This window comes from Vitis vinifera, chromosome 7 (genome assembly GCF_030704535.1).
Source record: "Vitis vinifera cultivar Pinot Noir 40024 chromosome 7, ASM3070453v1".
Lineage (NCBI taxonomy): Eukaryota > Viridiplantae > Streptophyta > Magnoliopsida > Vitales > Vitaceae > Vitis > Vitis vinifera.
This window is the reverse complement of record NC_081811.1, coordinates 10563417-10570941: the sequence shown is the minus strand read 5'-3', so window position 1 is coordinate 10570941 and position 7525 is coordinate 10563417.

The window sequence follows — 7525 nt, the reverse complement described above, 5'->3', positions numbered from 1 at the left end:
AAGGTTTAAAATACCCATTAATGTTGATAATTCAAGTTTGTGCAACATAAGCAAGCAAAGTGGGATAGCAGAATTACTGAGAAAATCCAAATTAATAATATGGGATGAAGCACCAATGGCAAAGCAATGAGCCATCGAGACACTTTATAGGAAAGATTATTGTATTTGGAGGAGATTTTCGTCAAGTACTTCCAGTTGTTCCTCGTGGCACAAAAGCAAAAACTATTAATGCAAGTTTGGTGAGCTCTTATCTTTGGCCTAAAATGGAAATGTTAAGATTAAGTACAAATATGGGAGCCCATTCCGATTCCATTTTTAGTGACCTCCTTTTATGTGCTGAGAATAGTGATGATCACAACAAGTGAAGACGTGATAAAGATTCCTAATGAAATGTTAATTAAATATGATGATTATGAGAATCCTGAAGATTGTTTTATTAACGACATCTTCCTTTCGCTCAAAGAGAATGCACACTTAGCTGAATATATCACACAACAAGCTATCCTTGAAACAACAAATGATAATGTTGATATGCTAAATGAGAAGCTTATTGAAATGTTCCTTGGGGAATCTAGAATATATTATAGTTTTGACTCTACAATCATACTCAAAATTATTATTAAGAAGAATTTTTTAATACGCTAAAACCAAGTGGTCTTCCTTTTCATAAGTTAATATTAAAGAAGAATTGTCCTATCATGCTTTTAAGGAACTTAGTGTAGACCTTCCATTTTGTCCCATCAATACATGCCCTGATTAAGTGTTCTTTCAATACTCCACAATAGTTCTTGTTGGCCCATTTGCTACTCATATAACTTATCTTTTTAAGTCATCCTCAATATTAGGTGCACTTTTATGATAGTTTGCTTAGACATATTTAGGCCCATTAGGCACACTTGGCATGTTTGGGTGCACCTAGTTCGTTTAGGCCTACCCCAACACCACTAAGTCATTTGCATTACTAACGTAGCATGTATGGCTTGCATGGCTTATGTAGCTTGCATGTTTTCTTTGTAAATTTTTGTCGCGCACTTATAAAGATTTATTTATTTATTTATTTATTCACTTTCTTATCTATTTTTTTATATAAAATCATTATATACAATCGAAGCCTTAAAAAGGAACCTTCAGCATGTTACAATGAGGATGGAAAGGTTCTGGTAGAGAGGGTTTTGAGAAGCAAAATGGAGAAGAAGCATGCATCGAGAGGAGTAGAAAACACCATGTAATGGCATCCTTTTCTTGATTAAGAAGACTTCCAACAGCACATATTAAGTGAGTTTTTTAGTAGGGAACTTTTGGGAGTCTCGTGAGGGGCTATTGGAGAGTGTGTTCAGATGAAGGAATTTTGAGAGAAAATTCTGTGAGAATTGGAGATGGAGAACATCTTGCATGATTGCAATAGAGATACTTCGGATCTGTTAATGAAGAAATGAATTTCTAGAGAATTGTAATCATGTGTTCGCGTGGTTGAATTCAACAGGGGAATTAGATGATTTAGCCGTGTTGATTTAGTGGAGACCATGCGTGTAGATTAGTGGATTTTTCTTATTGCTGAAAGTGGTGGCACATTGAGTAAATATTTAATGGAAGATGCAAATGTTTCAATGTGAGATTTAATGGAGAATACAACCACTTTCATGTGGAGCCAATTTGTCGTGCTGATGGAAAGAAGAAATGCAAGTGAAATTAGTTGTTGTGTGGCTGAAATTCATCCCATGTTGGTGTTTGAGTGAAGATTCGTGGAGCTATAGATGTAAGTCGCTTAGATATTTATTGGTTCTTTAAAAAAATAAAAATAAAATGAAAGTGTGAATGTTGTGTGGTCGAATATTTAAAGAATTTAATAGAGATTCATAGGACAATGACATGTTGGATGGAATTAAAAATAAAATGAATGGTGGAATTTATGTACAACCATGGATATCATGCTAGTCTTTGACGTTTAATGCATTTTAAAAATGGAACAATGGGGATCTTGTAGCCATGTATGGAGTGTTCTTCTCACGGCTGATTTATGGAACATTGTGGCTGCTGGTTTTGTGGCAATGAATGGAGTATTTCCATGGGAATCCATAAAGAATTCATAAATGTGTAGTGGCTTTGGTTATTAAATTTATTTTAATGGTGAATTCATGAAGTATTAATGGATGCAAAGTGACTTTGTATGTTAAATCTTCATGGTTGAATTTTTGTGGAGAATCATACACATAATGGTTGTGTTAGTTCATAAATTTGGTGGAAAAACAAGTTGCAGCCGTGCTGATCCGTTTTGCCACATTGGTGTTGTGTTGATGCTTAATTTTTGGAGGAGTTTCAGCCACCTTGGCTCGTGTTTAATTACTTGTTGATTTAATCACCTTCATCTTTCCATTCTTCTTTTCTCATCTTTTGAACATGAGATTTTACCATACTTGGGTGTGGATATAGAGGAGGCCACACAAATTGTTAAATCTGATTGAGATATGTTTCTTTTTTTAATTATGAATTCATGTTGAAAATTAATTAGATCATGATGTGTTCTCTTTTTAGTTGTGATTTCATGTGGAAATTTGTTTGTGATGCTCTTTATCCTTAGATGTGAATTCATTAGCATTATTAGCAATTTAGTTTATATTAATCTTTGTTAGAATCTTAAATCATTCTTCTTAAAATCTTATCATGTTCATCACCTAATTCAAGCCTTTGGAGACCATATGAAATAAGGCATTGTGTGAAATTAATTTTTTTATTTTTTTTTTCTTTGCTTTGATCTCATTTTAGTTGTTTGGTTTTGTGATGATCAACTTGTTCACTAGCAGCCATGATGCCATTATGAACACACACACATCGGCCACACTTTCACTCTCATCACACACAACTTATATGCTTCACTTACTTTCAACACACACCACTTTGTTTCCTTAGGCATTTTCTTCTTTTGGTTATGTGATTGTTAGTGATTTCAAAATTCTTGTCAATCTACCTTTCTAAAAATTAATTTTCAATTTTCAAATTCATCTTAGACATTGTTAGGTTATGAAAATTCAATTTTCCAAAAATTCATGCAACCAATTTTATTCAGTATGCATATTTGAAAAAGTTTTAAAAATGAATTTTGCTTTTGAATATATATGAATTATTTCATAACTCCAATAAATGGAGTTTTATGGATAAATTCGTGAAAATTAAAATGGGATTTAATAGATCACTACATACAACATTTTTCCAAAACAAAATTTTTCATTGAAATTGTAGATAGTTCACTGTACTTCTGCATTCATAAATTGGAATATGATAACTTAGATACCTTTTAAAATTTTCCTAGCTATTCTATGACATTCTAGACTCCTTAAACTTGATTTTAGAATATTTCTTGGGTTAAATATGGTTTTCCAATTAGAAGATATAAATCAATCTTTCAAAAGGTTTAGTTTTCACTCTGTTTTTAACACTCAATATTGTTTTTCAAAATTAGATTACTAAATAATCTCTTTAATTTCTTTGAACGTTTTTGTATTAATCTAGACTTCTTAAATTTAATTTTTGATACATAAAATATTAATAAATAATTTCTAAAATAAGATATATAATTTTTTATTCTTGCACCCACTGCACAAGTGCTCTTCTAGACCTGAGAGATTTTTATTTATTTTTAAATATGTTAAGAATGTGATATTTCTATGTGATTATTTTTAATATAAAATAAACATATTAATATAGTTTTTTGAATTTTTTTGTGATTTTAGGACATCTCAAAGTTAATTATAAAAATAAATTGTTGAATACCTTAAAAAGATTCCCTGTTCTAGACCTATTATCATCATCATGAAATCTGGTACTAAATGAGAGCTGGTTAATTAAATTTGGTCACTCAAATGATAAACTAGACACATAGGAGATGTTCCCTAAAAATTTCATGACAAAAATTAGTTTCTAAATATTTGTTTTAGATTTATTTTTTAGAGTCTTATGTTCTTATCATTTGCTGATTTTTTTTTTGTGAAGTAACCCCTTTGTAAATAAAATTGATATTAATTGGAATATAATTGATTAATTTGGCCTATTGGATGTTAACATGGACATGTTAAGAGATGTTATCTAATTTTTATTTTGGTGAGATAACCTTTCTTGATATTTATCTAGAGTTTATTTTATGAATGGATATTCTATCTTGTTAATGATAATTCCTTTGCTTTTGATAATTTGATCACTTTTGAACATGCTTGTGAACTTCCCTTGACTTGAGACATGCTAAGTATATAGGTTTAGTTTTTTTTATTATTATTCTTTAATCTCATTGTTATTATTTGTGAATTAATCTCATTTTTATAGAAGTGTTGATGCTTGCTACTCATGTACACCCTCTATCTTCCCATTTCAAAATTCCATGAATGTGTATGTCATTGGAAATTATATCCATGTTTGATATTGACATTGGGTACCTTGATGTTCATTTGATTTCCTCTGATAAAATGCATGTTGAGTGATTTAATACTTGAACTAACTTTGGTGTTTTGTGATAGCATTTAAGTTACATATCTAGATACACATATTATCCTTTCTTTATGATTGTGGTTTGAATCTTTGTTTGGCATATTAGAATTAGCAGACTTTTTGAAATCGCCTTAGCCCATCTACGTATTCATAATCAATTGGTTAATTGTCATATTTCTCTCAACTTAGCTAGTAGAAACCATTTTAGGACTTAGAGGGGTGCTAACTTTTGAGGTACCTTCGCAATAGGTAACCTAATCCCCGAACCCAGACTTGAGTTTTTCACAGACAGCTTTTCCAAAAGTCAAGAGTCATTTTATGGGTTTTGTTTTTACTTGATTTTCCCTTTAAAAATAAATAAAAGTAAGGGGCAACTCCAATTTTTTTCATTAAAACTAATTTTCACCTTAAAAGAAAATGAGGCTCACCAGTCGAGTGGGCACACACATGAAAAATGTGGGTCCACACTTAGATCCATCAAATGGGCTTTGCAATGGGACTAGATTGGTTTGCAAAGATTTTAAGTCAAATGTAATACATGCAGAAATTACAATGGGGCAACATGCTGGAAAACAAGTTGTAACAACTCACACCCAACCATATAGATATTGTTCGCTTTGGGCCCAAGGGGGCCCTCACGGCTTTAAAAAGCGTCTACTTGGTTAAGAGGAACCTCTACATATATAGCGCCAGAAACTTTCTCCCCTATTCGATGTGGGACATCACACAAGTACTACTACCAAGAATACCTCTTTCACCAATAGAAAATGAAGGATATCATTTCCATTTTCCATTTTAGACGTGCCCGGTTGCCAATTCGCCTTTGCTTTGCAATGATTATAAACAAAGTACAAGGTCAAACAAGTCCATATGTTGGAGTCTATTTACCTCAACATGTCTTCTCACATGGTCAATTGTATGTTATATTATTATGTGGAACTTCAATGTCAACAATAAAAGTCCTCATCAAATATGTCACTCCCATATGTGCCACTATAAATAGATTTTCTACCAAAAATGTGGTGTATAAAGAAGCTTTTATCCCATAAAGGAAATGGACTCATGAATGTTTTAAAGTTTTCATTATTTTAATTAATTACTTCTCTTATTACATGCCAATATAATCTTTATTCAAACTAATTTGTTATTTTCTTCACTTTCTATGCAGCCATAATGTCTAACAAAGAAATGGATACTTGAGGGTTTATTCATCTTAGCTTGTTGCAACCTTTTTATAGAGATTGGACCATACAATAGTAAAATTAATATTAATATTTTGTATGTAAATGTGTAGAAAGTTCAATGTTCTTTTAAAGCAACAATACTTTATATTTATAATATGAATAAACCTTGGTACAATGCATGTAGAAAATGCAATAAGAAAGTGTTGTTCAAGGATGGAGCAAAATGTACAAAATGTCACAACACTACTACAGACCATTGCCCAAGGTAATATCATTTTACGCATATTGATTACTGACTTTAGTAGTGATATTTATTGAAATTTAGTGATATTTATTGGAAGCTTCATTATTAACTTTGATATTAATATAGATATATGCTTGGACTTACAATTGTTGATGGAACCTATCAATCTACTTTAATATTGTTCGATGCTGCTGAAAAACTCATTGAGTGTCTTGTAACTAATTTTATCAAATCAAAAAAATAGGTAAATTGTTTTTTACTTCTAATAAAGTAAGAAGGGGAAAAAATCATATTATCTAATTTAGCCAATTTAATGTTTTCAAGAAGACATGAATAGTATGTTTAATAAAGAATTAATCCACTGCTATGGAAACTCATTCATGTTCCTCATGAAGATTAATAAAATCATTGACACAGCTTAGTTGACAGCTAGGTTCATTGCAGATGAAGTCTACCTGGAAGAAGATATAAACGCCATTAGAATGAGCAGTGATGAAAATTTTCCTATTAAAAAGAAACTCAAGATTGGAAATTGATAACTTCTTGTTTCTTTTATTGTTGGAAAAAGCTTGGGTTATGTTTTCTCATGCCTAAGAACCTGAAGGGTATTCTTAAAGAATATCTCTTGTTGACTTACCTATTTTAATGAACATATTGTTTCTAAATTCACTAAAAAAACTAAGGTGATGTGATGTTAATGCTTATTATTGTTATTGTTGTTTCTGAACTCACTAGAGATATAGCTTGTTTTCTTAGATTTTGGATTCCCGAAATTTACTTTTGTTGTTCATACGTAATTTAGGGATTGTTTTTTTTTTTTTTTTATGTTTTCTAATGTAATTTAGGTATTTTGAAATTTTTTGTTGTTGTTTGAATGGAGTTTAGGAACTGTTTCCTTTTTGTTGATTCTTACTCTTTTTTTTTTTTGGCTATTTTGGAATTGATAAGGTATTCTACGTTATCTTGGATTTTGGATTCTTGAAATTTTCTTTTGTTGTTTGGATTTAGCTTAGGCATTGTAATTCTCAGTACTGTGATTTAGGTTCTTAGAATTTTTATTTTTTGGAAAATCCTTAAATGGATTCTTTTGTATTTATTTATTTTTCCATGGACTATAATAGTTATGTTTTAAATTGAGGGAATGAATGAGTTTTGAAGTTAAACGATATATATAATGTCTTTCTTGAATTTGTTTCACAAATCTGGCAACTTTCAATGCTTGATTAACATGTTTACATTGCAAAAGAAAATGTTTAAAATAATTTTTTTTTAAATATTATGGACTATATAATAAAATATTGTCAATTTAAAAAAAAAAATTAAATGCTAATTTTTTTATATTCAAATATTAAATTTAATGACTTCAATAAAAAAAGCTCATATGCATTGCATGTGGGCACTTACTAGTATATATATAATGTATATCTTAAAAAATTATTCTTTCGAAGTGTATATACATCCACATATATATATATATATATATATATATATATATATATATATATATGGATATATGTATATATATATATATATATATGGATATATGTACACAAAATGTTTTTTTTAAGATATACATTATATTAAATATCTATTTCCAATTGTATCATATAATGTTTAATTA